This window comes from Vicugna pacos, chromosome 34 (genome assembly GCF_048564905.1).
Source record: "Vicugna pacos chromosome 34, VicPac4, whole genome shotgun sequence".
NCBI classification, from domain to species: domain Eukaryota; kingdom Metazoa; phylum Chordata; class Mammalia; order Artiodactyla; family Camelidae; genus Vicugna; species Vicugna pacos.
The window spans coordinates 8,468,385-8,488,015 of NC_133020.1; the positions used below are offsets into that span (position 1 = coordinate 8,468,385).

Consider the following 19,631-nt stretch of genomic DNA (forward strand, 5'->3'; position numbering starts at 1 on the left):
GGGACACGTCCTAAACTAACCTTGGGATCAGCCTCTGAATTTGGCCTGGGGCTGGGCAAGCTGGTTAACTGGGTCGCCTTCATCCCGGTGCTGCTGCGTACTGGGGACCATATGGTTGGGTGGGTTGGCAACTAAATTCCCGTCAGCAGGTTTTTTGGGACAGTTAAGATATTTGGGCACTGAAACATTTATTTTTAAGGTCAGATGTTTGACCATACTGGAATTATACAGAGTCGGGAAAAACAGGTTATAGTCTGGGCAGAAGATGAAAAGGAAGGAAAGTAGTTCGGGGGCTTAGCGCTAGAGCAGCTTCATGCCTATTTCAGGGTATCCCTGAGTAGACTTTAAAACGGCTACATTCACACATTAGTCTCACTGCCATGCAGCAGCCATTTCCCCTGCTAGGGGACTACGAAACTGGGTAATCCACAAGTGATTTACTGAGACCTCTTAATTTTCCTTATGATTCAGGAAGATGGGTTGAGATCAAACCTCAGTCTTTCTTCCCTGCAGCGCTTGGTAAATGGTGAAAACGTTTGTTAGTGGTAAATTAAATCAGTAACTGGACTCAGCTTAATTTGCATTCAAAATGTTTAATTACCTCATTAGCATTAGTTTACATTCTGATTGTTCAGAAAGAACCTACTTACCTTTGTAAATCAAATCACAAAATAAGTAGCTCACTACCAATAAAGGTAAACTTAAACTAGAAAGGAGAAGAAAATAGTTTTATAGACAGCAAGAAAGTTGATTCAACATTTTCCAGACTTAGTCTTTTCATTTTTAAATCATGTACTACAAGAAACAGTAAATTATGCATTCCTTCCAATTTGGGGAGAAATAGTATACTAAATTTCACATTTTAGGTAGTATCTCTTATTTTTGAATAATTTGTATTTTTTATTAAACAGTTGGCATTTTAAGAATTTTGAAACTATGTTTTGAGTTGTAAAATGATTTAAGAACAGATTACAAAAATTACTTTGGGAACTGCACAGGTCCATAATTTTAAAGAAGTGTCTATTAATTGAAAAAAAAAACTATTATGTACCTAAGAATAAAACTAATGAAAGATGTGTAAGACCTTTATAGGTGAAATTATATTAATGGAGAAATGAACCATATTCAAAAATATGAAAAGATAGTTATTATAAGGATCTGTTTTCACTGAACTAATCAATAGGTATAGTGCAATTACAATTAAATCTCAACTGTGTTTTTTCACAGAACTTGTTGACATTAAAATTCATACCAAAACTTAAGATCAAAGAAAAACTGCTATAATTCTTTCTGGGGGAGGCAGGTTTGGAGAATAAGTTGAGAGAACCCATCCTACCAAGATTTATTATATAAACAGTTCAGGAATGGGCAAATAGATCAGTAGAACATAATAAAGATTCCAGAAAGAGACTTACAAATGTATGAGATCTTTGACTATGACAAAAATGGTATTAAAAGTTAGTGAGGAAAGGATAGGCTAGTCAATAAATGGTACTGGAACAATTGCTATTTGTATGCGAAAATTTTTTTAACCTGCTGTTACCAAAAACTGGGTTTGCTCTTTGGCTGGTGTCAAGACAAAAGGCACAGCCAAGGCAAAGAGTTGGAGGAGGATTTATTACTTGCAGCAAGTAAGGAGACCACTGGAGATCTTTCCCAAAGCAGTGTCTCCTCGAACAGCAAAATTGGAGAAGTTTTAAGCTAAAGTTATATGCCTATTCATGAAGGGGCTTGAGCCAAGAATTCATCATCAAATTGGGGCAAAGATCAACAGAGTCCAAGCTTTAGTTGAGTGAAGTCATGAAGGTCAGAAAAGGTCAACATCTTCATTCCTCAGGTTCTGACTAGTCTGGGGTCTTAGCATGTTGTTAGCAGACTCCATCTGGGAGGGGGGCTTTAGTTCCTGCAGGACAACTCAAAGACATGTATCATGTTATGTATATCCCTTGAGGAGGAATTAGGACTCTGTTTTATACCTGCACTGTTGTTTCCTAACTGCTTTTCCTCTGTTCCTGCATTCCTTTGTCCCCTTAAGACCAATAATTACTGAGACTTTTTCTAGGGCAACATTGTGGCCAAGCTTAGATCACAAAATGATTTCGGCCAAAAGTGGCTTTTCTTATATCAAGAAACCATACCTGGTTTTCTTTCTCTGAGGACCTCCTATTTTATCTGCTTACAGACTTTATTAAACTTAAAAAATTCTGTGAAAAATTTCTCTGTGTTAAGAGAATGAAAAGTCAAGACACAGACTGGGAGAAGATATTTGCATAACACATATCTGATAAAAGACTTGTACCCAAATATACAAATAACTCTTTAAAGAAAATGAGCAATTTAAAAACGGGCAAAGGACCAGAAGAGCCACCTTATCAAGAAGATATAAAGACTTCAAACAAGTTTGTGAAAACATGTTCAACATCATGTCATTAGGTAATTGCGACTTAAAACAACGAGATACCACTACACGCCTAATAGAATGGCTAATATCCAAAATACAGACAGTAATTTCTGGTGAAGATGTGGAGAAAGAGGAACTCTCATTCATCACTGGTGGGATGTAAAATGGTACAGCCACTTTGGAAGAGAGTCTGGCAGATTCTTACAAACTAAACATAGTCTTAGCATATGATTCAGTAATCGTGCTCCTTGATATTTACCCCAAAAAGTTGAAAACTTATATCCCCACAAAAACCTGCACATGAATGTTTATAGCACCTCTATCCATAATTGCCAAAAGTTGGAAACAACCAAGATATTCATCAATAGGCAAATAGGTAAAACGAAACAAAATTTTTAAAAACCACTGTGGTATATCTATACAATGGCATTTCATTCAGCAATAAAAAGAACTGAGGGATCAATCCAGGAAAAAAAAACTTGGAGGAACCTTAAATGCATATTGTTAGGTTAAGGCACTCAGTCTGAAAAGGCTATATATTTTATGATTCCAACTATGTGACATTCTGGGAAAAACAAAACAATAATAGACAGTAAAAAGATCAGTGGTTACCAAGAGTTCGGCCAGAAGGAAGGATGCATAGATGGGGCACAGGGAATGTTAGAGCAGTGAAACTATTCTGTATGATACAGTAATGGTGGGCACATGACATTATGAACTTTTCAAAACCCATAAAACTGTACAACACAAAGAGTGAACCCTAATGTAAACTATGGACTTTAGTTCATATTTATATCTCTGACAAGACAGTAGTTACTCAAAAAATGTAAAAGAATGGGGTAAAAAAAGAAAGAAAATACAGGATCAAGTTTCTATGATTGCAAGTTAAGGAAAGATTTCCTAAAGAAAGCTCATAAAGTGCACACCATAAAGGAAAAGGACTGACAAGTTGGAAGTTAAGGAAAGATTTCCTAAGGAAAACTCACAAAAGTGCACACCATAAAGGAAAAGGACTGACAAGTTGGAAGTTAAGGAAAGATTTCCTAAGGAAAACTCACAAAAGTGCACACCATAAAGGAAAAGGACTGACAAGTTGGAAAACATTAAAATTTAAAATTTCATGAAATTAAATAACAAGCCATAAAAAAGAAAAAAGTTAATGTGTGAAATATATGATCAAAAAAAATTAGCATTCAGAACACCACTAATCAATAAGAAAGCCAATTCACTCAATAGAAACTGGGCATAGAATATTAAGTTCCAGAAGAGGAAATCCAAAAGAAAAAAAAGCTTATGAAAATATATCTACTCTAACTAATCATCAAGGCAATGCAAATGAAAACAACAATTAGACAGCATTTTTTATGCATCCATTAGATTGGGAACATTTTTTAATTCTCATAGTGCCAAGTGTACATTACTGGTAGGAAGGTAAATTTATTTAAAACAATAGAACCACGGAGATCAATTTTGCAGTATTTAATAAAGCTGAAGATTGGCATTCTTTACCATCCATCAGTTTCAATTCCAAGTATATACAGAAATCCCACACATGTACATGAGAGCGTGTACAGGAATGTACAATGCAGTATTTTTCATAATAGCTTGAAACCGGCAAGAACCTAGCTGTTCCTCAGTAGGCAAATAATTGGATAGACGGTTGATGGATGATCAATAGATAAGTAGACAGATAGGAAGAAATATCCTACGACAGAATAACAATGGCAGGTGGAATACATACATCGACTTATGCATTCATTCAGGAGACAGCAGTGTCAGAAGCCTAGAAGTCAGAAATCGAGCATAGCTTTGAGGATCCACCGGCAATAAAACCTCTGGTAGTTTGCAAACAGCTAACTTCTCTGCCTCTTCTCTCTCCGCTTATTCTTATTTCTATTCCATTTCTAATAGTTTTTTTTCTTCCTTGTGATTTCTGCCCACTGAATGCTCTCCATGTATCCCCTAACATTCAGACCTTCCTCAAAAGTTGTTCTCACAGAGGTCTTTCTATTGCTTCCCTTATCACAATAACCTGTTTTGTTTTGTTTTTTAATGTAGATCACTTATCACTGTGTAACTGATTTTGAAATCAATGTATTTATTTTTTTCAGCAGCTACCTTTTGTATTACAGTGTTAGCCCCAGGAGAGCAAAGCCACAGCCCATCTTGTCTATTGCCTCATTTCTGCTGCCTAGCATAGTGCCCAGAAAATAAAAGGTTCTCAATAAATAAATGCTTAAGTTCACCCAGTTTGCTCCTGAAAGTGTCAGTCTCACATAAGAATAGCCCTCAGCCAGGGGTCATATTAGCCGACCACCACAGAATACTCTGATCATGCTGAACTTTCCAGCCTCCAACCCCTTCCTAGGCCATAAGCCAACTCATAAATTATCTTTAGCTTTGGAACAAATCCTTAGCTACAAGACATCGTTACAACTGTCCAGCCCTTTGCAACATGTTTAGAGGATATCAGATAGTCATGAAGGTATACCAGCAATAAAAGGTGTCTAACACATTTTAGTCCCCTTCCTGTTTTTGGCATGACATTAGGGCCTTCTGACAACTTGAAAGACCTGCCTCCTATCTCTTCTTGAAATCACACTCATTCTTCAGAGCTTTACTCTCCAGCAATCATCTCCATGGAACTTACCTGGGTTTTCCTAGTCTAAGTTTACTTTCCCTTTCATACATCTGTTAGAACACCTAACAAATTCTGCCCTGTGCCACCCACATTGTGGAATTAAGTCATAAAGTTTGTGCCACACGTAAAAGACTAGTAAAACGTTTATAACTTGCTATATAATAAGCATTCTGTATAAGGGAATAAAAGGATCACTGTCTATAAATCCAGAGGTTCTAATTATAAATCTATTAATTACAATGGAGTTAACTTCAGTTACCAGTGTAATAACAAAAAGAATTTGCTGAAGAAAATATTCTGTGAAATAAGATGATGCGGGCATGCCTAATAGCCAGATAAACCACCAAATTGAAAACATGTTTCAAATGAAATCACTCTTATATGCCTAACAGAGAATTGAGGTTAGTTAATGTCATTGCAGAGAGAACTGAAAATTCAGAAACCCCAAACATTTGTGATCTCTGACGCTCAAAGACATACATGCTCTGTTCCTCTGCTTCCTCTCGAAAAAAAAAAGAAAAAAGAAAAGAAAAAGGAAGCATATCTACGTGTTTAGATTTTCAGATGCTTCATAAAAGCAAAGCTGCACGTCCTGCACTTCACAGCTTTAAGACAGCCTAAGGGAGCTGGCCATCTATAAAGCTACCACAACAACCACATTAAACAGCTAAGAACGGCTGTTACTTATATGTGTGCTCAGTTTTAACAGTAATAAATGTGTAACTCTATAAAACATGTCTGTCAGTGCATATTCTAGCTTGCCTCTTTCCTATTCCTAGAATCAGATTATAACTCTATTACGTATAATAACTTTTTAAAGATACTCATATGGTTAATGAAAGGGGATGCACTTTCGCAAATATTGAATAATATTATAAAGCCACAAATTGTGAGGTTAGCACAGGAATAAGCAGATCAAAAATAAAGAAAAATCATGTATATAAATGGGTAATTGTATGTAATAAAGGTGATATTTTACTTCAGTGGGCAAAAGCAGATTACTTAAAATATGTTGAGATCATATTTTTGTAGAACTTGTTAAAATTAGTTTAGCAGTTTTTGTTATTATTTAAGTAGTGTTAATTAAAAGTTCACAAGTGCTGATTAATATTTCACCTTAAATTCTATATCAATCCGTGGCAAAAACCATCACTTTAAAAGTGAAAAAACAAGATATTTAGCTTACTTAAATCCTGTGGGGTTTTTTTTTAATCTGTTTTTCCAGGACTTAGCTGATGATTGGCATTGAATAGGCACTTAAAAATTATTTGTTGATTAATAAAATGGGCGACAGGCTAAATATGTTCTATATTATAGTTTAAAGCAATTTTTTCAGACTCCTAAGGTATCCTCTATATTGTTTTACTATCATTCCAACTTCTCCCCAAGTGCATCTAATATCTTAAACACCAATTCCCAAGTTAAACATTTGATATCTGTATTCTCATCTGTATTCGGTCCTCCGTAAGAAGTGTTTGAAACAGTACTTTCATAGTTGGAAAGAAGGATTTTAAAGCAATTGTGTCTGCACGCAAACTACAAAGGGCCAATGCCTACTACTTGTCTGCCTACAGCGTATGAAAAACACACACCAGAAAAGGGCCACTCTCTCCAGCTTCAGATTCTACTCTATCCTGCTCCAAAGGATGAAGCTTTGCTTTCTAGTTCATTAAAGCATGTTATACAGAGGCTGGAGAGATCATGAAATGGATGAAAAGGATCTGAGCTTTGTAATCAGGCAGTCCTGCTGTAGAATATGAGCAATTTATTTAATCTCTTTTAACCTCAGTTTCCCCAACTGCAAAACAGTGATCATAACCGGGGTGCTGGGAAGATTTAAATAGATGATTATCAACTCTTCAGGATAATGCCTGGTCCTAGTAAGGACTCATTTGAGCCCTTATTGTTAAGTTTTTATCTGGATTAAATGAAATGGTTCATAATAATCAGCTATTTATTAAATGAGATGGTGCTATTATTATTAGATAGTGAAAGATAAAAGACTCTCTTAACTTAGTTCAGGGGAATTGTTACAATGCTTAATCTTAGTTCGGTAAAGAGATTTCAAAATCTAGAAATAAATTATGGTTTTCGGTTCTGCTTAGCCTAAGGAAGCTTCTCTCTTCTTTCCTTGGGAGAGGTGTTATTGTAGGCTAGAGGAGATTCTGGGGGAAGGGTAAAGAGAATACGAAGGACCTACTTTCTCTGGCCCTTTGTAATCCGCTAGGTCTGCTCATGTTACTCGCCTTTTCTTCTCATTGTATATTTTAAAGCTACCCTGAGTAACATGACCGGGAGAGAGGGCACAATAGCAAGGAATGAGAAGTGGCTGGCGGCTCAGTGATGAAGTCTGCAAAGGCACCTAAAACCAGAGCAGATGTGGGGAGATGGGCCATTATTTTGGAGGACTGATGGAAATGAAAACTCTGAAGACTGCTAACCAGTTAAATGAAACACTAGTTGTTTAAGGAAGTTGGTTAGAATGTAGCCCTATTAATCGTCACCTGGTGAGATAAACCAGGATGCCCAGGTAACTACTAGGTAACAGATTATCAAGCAATCCAATTAATAGCCATCCAGAAGAGCTTTAAGTACAGCAAGGCAAAATCCTGGTGGCTTAAAAAGGACAAAGCCTACTGCCCTTTAATTAATTTAATTAACTTTTATGATAGTATCAGGCCATTAGCGATAATGACGAAACATTGGATTTCATGTATTTGGACTTTGGTAAGATGTAATTCTTCTTTCTCGTCAACACTTTAGGACCACAGAATCTAGAATCCAGTATTATAAATTAGAAAGAAAATTGACTGAATATCTTATCCAAATGGTTAAAAATACCATGGATGCTGAAATGTGCCGAATGGGACTACTTAAGGATCAGTGCTAGGGTTTTTTTATACATATGACAAATATGAGACATTGTACCAAAAGCAGCAGGAGTTTCTACCCACTCCCACACCTCTGAGTCAGTGTTCAGTGGTAATAATAGCTAAACCAAGGTATACCTTCTTGACCCAAAACTGTATGTCTGAAACAAATATAGAAGAGGTAGCTAATACACAAACCTTCTTATGGAAAAAATAAAAAGTTGGGTTGGGGAGGAAAGAAAAAGGGGCAAAGTGGTAAAAAAAAAAAAAAAGTCCAAATAATGTAAAATATTCTAATTAGCCATAAATAAGAATATAAAACTTATCTATTTATATAGATACAAATGATTCTTTTACCGTTAATTGTATCTTGAGTTTATTACAATATAATAAATGTTAAAACAGGACACATGTCAAGTCATACAAAAATCAAAATTACTAACCTGTGCTTAAAAAGAAGGGCCCAATCTGAAGAAGCAAATGAATACTCCGTCAAAAAGGAAATTAAAAATATAGTAACAATATTTGGGAAATAATTGATATAAAAACAATACACACAAGATAGGCCTCTGCTAAATCAGGATTTACACTTGTAGATTGATTTATGATTTTGTATCATCAAATTAAAAAAGGAAAATAAGCATTGTATTTTTCATTAAAAAAATACCCCAAGAAGGGGAAATTGAGGGGTGGGGCACAAGCCCCATGAAATTCATCTCTCTTTTCAGCTCAACCAAGTCTCTCTTAGCTATAATAGGATATGCAAATATAAATGGGATTCCTCTGAACCACCAATGACTAGTTTGGGAGAAAAATTTTTTTAATTATATTGGCAATTGCAGCAAAAAGAATGCATTACCCAGAAATACAGATGTGCAAGAATGTTTTTCCTATAGTACGTACTCATTTTTTAAACTATAAAATATTAACATATATAAAGAAAAATCCAATATTCTCTTTGGTTAAAAGTAATTTAATCAACACAGCAACTGAGCAAAATGACACAGTAGTCAAAACATATTTCCAGTAACTTTAAATTTTACTCACAATGCCTTACTTAGCAATTTCTTTGTCTTTATATATCTTAAAACTTTTATCTGTTTCAGAATTTTTTTCAGATTATTTTTGCTTTTCTTCCTAAGTATTTACTGCTCTGAGTGATTTAAAATAGTGAAGTTTGAAAGTAACCTAAATATTTAGAACTAGGGAAAACCAGATGATTTGTGATATGACTGTGCAGCATAAATTTATGTAATCAGTAAAGTAAAATGTGATTTCAAAATTGTACCTTTTAAAATGAAAGACAAAATGAAAAGATTACCAGACAATGTGTATAATGTGTTTGCAAGTTAAAAAAACGTATGTGTGTGTGTTTGTGTGTGTGTGTGTGTCTTTTGAGCAGAAAAGGAATTAGAGATACATGCCATTGCTTTAACAAATACCATGATTGCATTTTCTTTTCTAGTCAATCTTTTCTGATTATTCAATAGGAAATGAAAAGAAAATTATTAAAAGACAATGAAATTTTAAAACAAAATGATATTGAATTTAGGAGGAATGAAGTATCGTTTTTCAACTTTATTTTTTACTTTCTAATTTAGCCATCATAGCTCTTCTACATCTTTGGCAATGTTTTGTTTGTTTGTTTTTCCTTTTTTTCTTTTCTCTCTTGGTCTTGCCTTTTCCCCAGCTTGTCAAAACCAAATTATTATTATCAGTAGTTCCCATTTTTATCTCTTTCAAGACCAAAAAAATCATCATAAGCCTAACTCAATTATTTTAAAGTTACTTAGGTATATAAAAGAGGAGGAGAAAAAATTCTGAAAATATCTGATAATCATGATATGAAAACTAATGACTGGAAATATTAATGTTTGAGCAAATTATTTTAAAGTTAATCTACTATATTTAACATACACCCTTAAATTATACATGGATATATGTGTGTATACATAGATATACACAATTTTGCACAATATATTTTTACATGGCTTATACTATATTGTATATCAAGTTTTGTATAATGCTATTAATGTTATGTTATATGCCTTTCTTCATGTCTTTAAAATTCCTGGTAAGCATAATTTTGATGGTTGCATACTGTTGCATCATTTAACATAGTATGATTTGTATTACTTGGTTTGTGTGTGTGTGTGTGTGTGTGTGTGGTAAAAAGCCACATAATATGAAATCTAGCCTCTGGATACAGTTTTAGCTGTATGGTGCTGCACTGTTAACCTGTGTGCACACTGCTGTACAGCAGATGTCTAGAATTTTTTCATCTTGCATGACTGAAACTCCGTACCTATTGAACAGCAACACTCCATTTCCCCACTACCCCACCAGCTCCTGGCAACCACCATCATACTTTCTGCTTCTAAGAGTTTGACTACCTCAGACACTTTATAGAAGTGAATCATGCAGTATTTGTCCTTTAGTGACTGGTTTATTTCACTCAACATGATATCCTCCAAGTTCGCCCACGTTGTGGCATGTGATCGAATTCCCTTCATTTTAAGGGTGAATAATATTCCATTGTTTGTATGTATCTCATTTTTTTTTATCCATTTATTCATCTGTGGACTTTTAGATTGTTTCTATTTCTTGGCTATTGTCAATAATGCTGCAAATAACATAATGGTGCAATTATCTCTTTGAGATCCTGTTTGCAGTTCTTTTGAATAAATCCCCAGAAATGAGATTGCTGGATCATGTTGTTCTACTTTTAATTTTTGAGGAACTTCAATACCATTTTCCGTAGCGATTGTACCATTTTACAATCCTACCAAGAGTGTACAAAGGTTCCAATTTCCCTCGGTTCATATCTCTGCTGGCACTTATTTTGTTGTCATCTTTTTTTAATAATGGCCATACTACCAAGTCTCAAGTGATATCTATTGTAGGTTTGAATGCATTTCCTTGATGATTAGTGATGCCGAACATCCTTTTACATACTTGTTGTCTATTTGTATGTCTCCTTTGGAGATACACGATTTATGAAGTCCTTTGCCCATTTTTAGATTGGATTATTTGGGATTTTTTTGCTATTGAATTGTAGGATTTTCTTATATATTTTGGATATTAGGCCTTTTTCAAATATATGGTTTGCAAATATTTTCTCTCATTCCATAGGTTGGTTACCTTTCACTCTGTTGATTGTTTGCTGCACAGAAAGTTTTTAGGTTGATGTTCTCCCACTTGTCTATTTTTGCATTTGCTGTATGTGCTTTTGGTGCCATATCCAAAAAAAAAAAAAATATATATATATATATATATATATATATATATATATATATATCATTGCCAAGACCACTGTTATAAAGTTTTCCCCCTCAGTTTTCTTCCAGGAATTTTATGTAGTTTCAGGTCTTATGCTTAAGTCTTTAATCAATTTTGCATTGATTTTTGGTTTGGTGTAAGAGAAGGGTCCAATTTCACTTTTTTTGCAATCTTCCCATCATCATTCATTGAAGAGATTATCCTTTCCCTATTGTATATATTCCTGGAACCGCTGTCAAAGATCATTTCCATGTATATGTATGGGTTTATTTCCGGATTCTGGATTCTGTTCAGTTGATCTATATATCGAGCTCTATGCCAGTACCATACTGTTTTGATTACTTTAGCTTTGTAAAACGTGTTTTGAAATTAGAAGTGTGAGGTCTCCAGCTTTATTCTTCTTTATCAAGATTGTTTTGGCAATTTAGGGTCCTTTATGGTTCCATACGAATTTTAAGATTTTTTTTTCTATTTTACTAAATAACTTGAATTTGTTGAGTCTGAAAGGAAGAACTATTTAGGTCGCCCTAAGTGACACAGACAAAATATAATTACAGCATGTGATATTTTGTGTCACTTTCTCACCTCACTAAACCTGTGGCAAAGATTTTCCAAATCAATTTTTGTTGAAATATAACAGATAAATAAAATTGTAAGGTATTTTAAAGGTACAACATGATGATTTGATATAGCCATTGACATTATAATAGGGACTGCCCTGAATCTGTAGCTTGTTTTGGGTAGTATGGACATTTTAGCAATATTAATTCTTCTAATCCATGAACACAGAATGTCTTTTGATAGATTTGTGTCTAATTTCTCTCAGCAGTTTGTCTTATTGAATCATTCTATTTCAGTAGATTTTCTTGCTTTTCCCAAATGTCTTCTATTATAATTAACGTTTTTGAGTAACATCTTTGTGCATGCATTTTTACTTTCATTTCTGATTACTTCCTTATGGTAGGTTTGAAAAATAGAATCACTGTGTCAAAGGCTATAACTATATTTAAGATTTGATTCATGATGCCACACTGCCTTCCCATAAGTCTTTTTCAGATTACATTTTTATAAGCTAACATGCATGCCCATCTGTCTTAATTGTTGAAGCCATGGAGATTTGGAGGACTATATGTTAGCTGCAGTAAAATCCAGTCCACCCTCAATGATGCTTGTGAGTTAAAAAGTTTTCAGATTACAGCACCAAAATGATTAAAATTTGGGAAGATTTTATTTGGTTTTTGAAATTTCATGGCACAAAGTAAAATCTAAATGTGAATCAAAAGCTTTGTATTAGGGAGCTAGAAGAAATTTTATAATGATATAAAATGTCTTTTGGAAACTCTGAAATGGAAACTCAATTAAGAGATCTTTCAGGAAGCAGATGAAATGAAATTGGTTATGTCAGATAGTATCACTGAGTATTAAATTCTTTCAAGTAACTGATAGGAAAATTTTACATGAGAACTATTCCTTTGAATCCCATTTGAAATTCTAGAGCCTTAAGTAAAGATGATTTGGATCATTATGGGACAGGTAATATAACTTAGCTGTTAATTATAGGCCTTTTATCAAAATTTTCAAATCCCAAAGGCTCTAAAAATTAAAAAAAAAAAATTTACATTTACCATAGATGAATTGGGTAACAAATTCAGACCTGAAGTGAAATCAAACTACTCGTAGTCCTCATTTGCTCCACTTTGCATGAATTCCTGAGTTTAAATAAGATATATTCATTTCTTTGCTTATGAGGCAGTTCTCAGACTCTGATGAAAATGTTATACAAAATTTGGTGAAAGCTTTCATTTACCTCCCTAAGATCTGAAAAATTCTGAATTCCAAAATATATCAAACTTCATGCGTTTCTGGCAAGTGGTTATGGACTTGTAATAGTTAAGTTTCTTTTTATAATGGGTGCTCTGTGCCAGATTATTCTAAGTGCTTTATTTTCACTTAATTTACCTCACAAAACTTGCGAGAAAGATAAAGCGGTTACTTCCATTTCACAGATGAGACAACTGACACGCAAAAAGGTGAAATAAGTTGCAAAACTAACAAGAGGTGACACCTAGCTTCAGATCACGCTCCAATCAGACAGCTGAACTAGCTGGCTTTTGAATCAGAGCACAAGACTCACTTACCAGTAAAATCAGGCTCGTTTAATGACCCATCACGCTCGGTTTTCTCACTGTAAAATGAGAATAATATTACTAGCTAGCTTATCTGAGTATTACCTAGATTAAATAAAACATGTAAATCACTTAACACAGCGGCACATGGTGCCTATTCAATGTATGTTTGCTATTGTTATAAGTGTTGGTCACTTTCAGTCAACCTGAACATATCAATCACAATGGGGACCTTGAAATAGAAGCAACTTAGAATTTGCATCCAGAAAAAAGAAAATGTCTGTTCGGACTACCTAGGAAGGCACCTTAAAAATATATAATATTCCAAATGAAATTGATTTTGTCCCTCGTGCTACGGTTTGACCTATGAAACAGTGTTTGACGTAGACCAGGAAATCAATAAATACTTCTTGAATGAACGGTGTTGTAGAGTTATAAAGAGGCAACCACATGCTTCAAATTGTGAAATGCTGATGATATATAATGGTAGATAATGAAAATGTTAATGGGTTTATTGACTTCCTGTAAACAAAGAGTAGAGTCCACAATCTGCACTTCATTAGAGTTGTGCTGGAGATCCCGCCGTGCTTGTCTGACAAGGAGTCTGTGGAAGAATAAAAGAGAGTTTTGCTGTCTGTCTCAATCCCTCAGGCTGCAGACTGGCTAAGTAGGGGAAGCCAGGTGCTTGGGTGAGCAGAAGTGGGTCAAAGGAGGCCGAATTTTAAATAACTGAATATGACTGGGAAGCTCTGGGATCTGACTGGGATGTCCTTAAGAGATGAGTCAAAGGGATGTGAAAGAACAGTTGAAATCATTTAGAAAAATATAAGCTTTCTGTTGTATTGAGGGGAGACTGATTATTAAACCAGTTATGTATATTTTTTTGACAAAAGGGCTCTGAAAATCTTTTAGAGCCCTGAAAGGGCTTAAGAACCCATAAGATACTTCAGAAGAAAATAATTTATAATATGTATGCATCACCTGATATTAACATTCGTAACTAATAGTGTACCAAACTATTACATTAGTTTCACTTATTTTTATCATGACAGAAATATCACTTGTGAATTGTGATTAATGAGTTATAATAAAAACAGTAGAACACTGGAACTATGTTCTTCCTTCAGTTTGGGCCTGAAAAAAGCTCCTACTCCTATTTCAAGTCCAGTACAGATCAACAAAATGAAAAGGCAACATATGGAATGGGAGAAAATATTTGCAAACCTAATATCTGGTAAGTGATTAATATCCAAAATATGTAAGGCACTCAGACAACTCAACAGCAAAACAAGAAATTATCTGATTGCAAAATGGGCATCGGACCCAAATAGACATTTTTTCAAAGAAGACATACACATGGGCTACAGTGTATGTCTTCTTTGGAAAGGTACTCAACAGTATTAATCATCAGGAAAATGCAAATCAAAACCCCAATGAGGTATCACCTTTTACCTGTTAGAATGGCTATCATCAAAAAGGCAAGTGCCGATAAGTACTAGTGAGGATGTGGAGAAAAGGGAACACTTGTGCACTGGTGGTGGGAATGTAAACTGATGCAGCTTCTAAGGAAAACAGTATGGAGGGGCCTCGAAAATTAAAAATAGAACTACCATATGATCCAGCAACTCCACTTCTGGGTATTTATCCAAAGAAACTGAAAACAATAACTCAAAAAGATACATGCACCTCTATGTTTATTGCAGCATTATTTATAATAGCCAAAACATGGAAATAACTTAAGTGTCCATTGATAGATGGATGGATAAAGACAATTTGGCATATTTATATATATTATTCATCCATGAAAAAGGAACAAATCATGCCATTTTCTACAACATGGATGAACCTGGAAAGGCATTATGCTAAGTGAAATAAGACAGACAGAGAAAGACAAATATTGTATGATCTCATTAATATGTGGAATCTAAAACAATCAAACTCACACAAACAGAGAGCAGACTGGGCATGGGAGGTCGGGGAGAGAAAAGAATGGGTGAAGACAGTCAAAGGGTACAAACTTCCAGTTATAAGATGAATAAGTTCTGGGGTCTGATGTTCAGAGTGGTGAGCAGTTAACTATACTGTATTGTATACTTGAAAGTTGCTGAAAGTGAATCCTAAAAATTCATACCACACCCACAAAAAGTGGTAACAATGTGAGGTGATGGATGTGTTAACCTCATTGCACAATATATACTTAAATCATCACACTGTACACCTTAAACTTATACAGTGTTGTATGTCAATTATATCTCAATAAAGATAATAAGGAAAAGAAAGTGTTTTGGAACTAGATAGAGATGAATGTACTAAATGCCACTGAATTGTTGTTTTAAATGGTTAATTTTATATTATGTCAATTTCATGTCAGTAAAAAAAGAGAAAGACCACTACAAACGTCACCTTTAGTAAAGTTATTACTAATATACCTCCACATCATATTGTATTACAAGTATCCGTTTATGTTTCTATTTCCCTAACGGGTGTATGTTCTTAAGGATAGGAACTACATTTTACTTGTTTTGTATCCCCTACCTAGCACCATGCCTCAAATAGTAGGCATTTAAGAAATCATTGAGATAATTACTGAATTGAATAAGTCACGTATATTTCTCATCAGCGAAAAGTTGAAGTTAAGTTTTGGATAACCAGCACATTTTGGGAAAGTCATTGATGTTCATGATCATGAAGTGCTAAATGTGCTAGGTTATTGAGACCTTTTTCCATAAAGTTACAGGAGATTTACTTAACAGAGCTGATAATCGACTTTATTGCTCACCAAATTGCTGACAATAACAAAGCTGTTAAAATAATGAAAAACATCTAAATTGTGTCCGCTTTTTAAAGATTGGTCTGTTTACTGCAGGCTATGATGAATTTATTACTGGAAAGTCAGTGAACAGTTCTAAGAGATCTTAATTTCCCAGTAAGATGAGAGTGAGCTCAGTGGTGGAATATGACACAAGGCTTGCAATTCAACACGAGTGTTTAACTTCTTCAGGTAACTCATTAACCATTTGCATTGCAAATATAAAGGGCATGATGCTTCTGAAAGCTTTAAATAGACTAATAAATATTTTTGGAAGTGGGAAATCCTTCACACTTTTATGCTGTAATAGTGCTTCACTGTTTGTGAGCTGCCTTTCATTCTCTGAGATGGCCCTTCAGATTTTCACTCTATGTGTAACTATCCCAGCTTCAAACATGGTGCAGTTAGTGTTGTAAAGACTACAGCTGAACTTTGTTTTGTGACTCACTTCTCATAACAAGGAACTTTCAGCTTGGCTCAGACTCAAATATGTGCATGGAACTATTCTTCAAAGAAATAAACACAGTGATACAGTAGTGAGTTAAGAAAACATTCTATTACAAAAGTTTATTTAATATTGTCTTTTTCAGATTTTTACATATGGTATACCTTTTAGATTCCAACTAAAGTAATACTGGTATTAATATGGCTATTATCTCAGTTTTATAAGCCTGGATAAAGGTATCTTCATATCTGTTGACTTGAGTAAAGAGTCTAATGTAAACATAAAATTTCCTCAAATAAAGACAGAACATTTTCAGAAGCGGTACTAAGTGAAAACCCAGCTTAGCAACAATCTAGATACTTACGTCTGTCTTGCTCATCTTTTGTTTTCCTGTGCAAAGAACCTGAATTAATTATTTTACAATTTGTGCAAATAAACTGAACAATAATTAAAGAATTTTCTTCCTTTCTGGTACATAACTATGTTTTCCACGTGTAGATTGGTATCTTGAAAACTGGACTGAATGCATCAAATTTTTATAGGCTTGTTATTAATTTATAATGTCATTAAAATAAAGACAGAAGAATAATACTCTTCTAATGAGTATGTGGATAAATATAACCAGAAAATCTAAGCTGATTATGTCTGTGCCTCCTGGGAGCAGAAGTAATATGGTAGTTACTAATACACAGCTAACATTTAATGATCATTACTCTATGGCAGCCAGTGGTCTACACACTTGTGAATATTATTAACTTTCACAAACACTATGAAAGAGAACCATGATGAGGCACATAGTGCTCTTTAAGGAAAGAACTTTTTACTAAAACTTAGCAACATGAAACAATTGAGTCTGTTCCTCAAGGATATTTCCAACATAGTAGACAATTATTTTCAGTTGTATCTTTATAGATGATGTCTAATGCCACATCTGAAACTCTGCGGTCAATTCTGGGCGAGTGAAGAAGGGGGCATCCAGGAAGGTGGAGCAGGTTATTGAAGCATTTCCTAACGTTGCTGCTTGTGGACAGGTTAAATTCACTGCAGCTCTTCGTCACAGAGAAAACAATACTTCAACAGCTGTCTTCAGACCTTGGAAGGGTATTTTAGACAGAACAGATTAGCTTTTGTTTCGTATTGCTTTGCGGCACAAAGAGGTAAATGAAATGGGAGAGTTTGTGAGTGAATGAGTTCCCTTTGCAGTGCTTGCAGAAAGCATTCAAGATTATATAAATATATTCAGATTATCTTCTATTATAGGTTATTACGAGACATTGAATACAGTTTGACTTGGTTTTCAAAGGCAACATTTGGGGAGAGAGTTGCAGCTTATGGAATTTCTTCTAATTGGTTAGTGATAAGATAACAGGGTGATGTTTCTGGAATCTTAACAATCAACCTTCTGGTTCCAACCAGTCTGGGGTCTGTGCGCTTATGGTCAGCATGTAGTCACCATCGTCTGCCTTGGGGGAGGGTCTTAGTTTCCACAAAACAACTCAGAGCCATGCATCAGATTGTTATGTTCTTTTTGGAGGAACCAAGACTCTGTCTTGTTGCAGCACTGTTGTTTAAACTATCATTACTTTTCCTGCTTGACTGCTTTTCCTTTGTTTCTGCATTCCCTCACTCCTTTAATTAGTAAACGCCCAAGTCTGCTCTTTGGAACTCAGAGAAGGCCTAGGAGACCAAAGCCTTTTTTCTACAAACAAGAAACAGGGGACACGGAGAGATCTTTGTACCCAGGAAGGCCCTGCAGGGTCCTGCTGGGTTTCAGTCTTCCCTTTTCTTTGATACTGCTCAATTCTGAGGGGAAAAGGGGCAGGACAGAAAAGAAAGAACGTTTTGGCTAGAGACGTTAATTATAAACTCCACAGGGGAGCTCAGTTTTAGGGGGATCCAGTTTCAATTCTACTTCTGTGCATTTTTCCTAGTGAAATGTTCTTCAGTAAGAGAGAAGCTGTGAGTACAAATATACTCATCACAGTGGTTTTTAAATAGTAGAAAAATAGAAATAATATAAATCCAATTATAGATGAATGGTGCATTACCAACAGTACAGTCACTTATGTATTCACCTTGTGCTGTCATCAAAATGATGCTTCAAATAATGTGAACCAGTATCGAAAAATGTTTGTTGATCAATGGAAACCCTCTTAAAGAAATATAGTTCAAAGAGCCAAATTATTTTTTAAAGGAATTCTAATAATTTACGTGGCTCTCCTCTAAAATTGTAGGTAAATTCCCATTGATACACCCCAGTAACACTGCGCGCATCTCCTTTACTCTCCTTCTCAAATTTCTGTAAGCCCATATTATCTTGGAGTCTCTTACAAACCACACTCTAATAACCTCTTCCCCCTTTCTCAAATGCTTTCCCTTTCTCTCCAGCCCTCTTTGTCACTTTTTTAAAAAAAATTACCCTAGATTGATTAGCTTTTCTAGTCTTCCCACCCCTTCCTAATTTTGAATTTTGCATCTCGAAAGTCCATCAATCCAGTCTGACAGAGTGACCTTTTCTCTGGAGGAAAAGGATATGGGAGGCTAGAAAAAAACAAAACCAACCAAACAGACCAAAAATACGCCACCAAATCAGCATTCTCTCTTTTAGCAGAGGGAGAGTCATTTCCACGTGAAGAATTGTTTATCCTTTCAATTATGAACAGGCTTACACAATTTAAGATACCAAAGATCGAAATTTGGTATCAAGTTTCAAATATTTATTAGCAAACTGGTTTTTTGTTTAAATCTATCAACTTCCAAATATTCCCACCAGAAATCCATCATATAAACCTTCATCAACATTGGGTATTTTATTTCTTTGTCTCTTTTTTTCATGAGCAACTAAGAAAAATGTGATAAATGCACAATTGCCCTCATAGTAACATAAATGAAAGTGCTAAACAGAAAGCACTAGAAAGCTCTCCTAGCAGGAAGGACCAGGATTTTTTTTAGTACAAATAAAAACTTCTATTGGACCTATGTCCTAGGATCCTGCCAATCCCTTGCTGAGTCACACAGGTCTGATCTACATATGTCCTAGTTACACTGAGGGGCCAGATG

At 34.8% G+C, this 19,631-nt stretch overlaps 1 long non-coding RNA gene across 1 annotated transcript in view; it reads right to left on the minus strand.

Annotated features, from left to right (window-relative positions):
• Positions 1–16,663: 16,663 nt before the first annotated feature.
• Positions 16,664–19,631, minus strand: part of LOC140691318 (uncharacterized) — a 29,006-nt gene continuing 26,038 nt past the window's right edge. Inside the window, exon 2 of the long non-coding RNA XR_012066930.1 lies at positions 16,664–17,663. This is a non-coding gene — a long non-coding RNA (uncharacterized lncRNA). The remainder of the gene's footprint in view (positions 17,664–19,631) is intronic.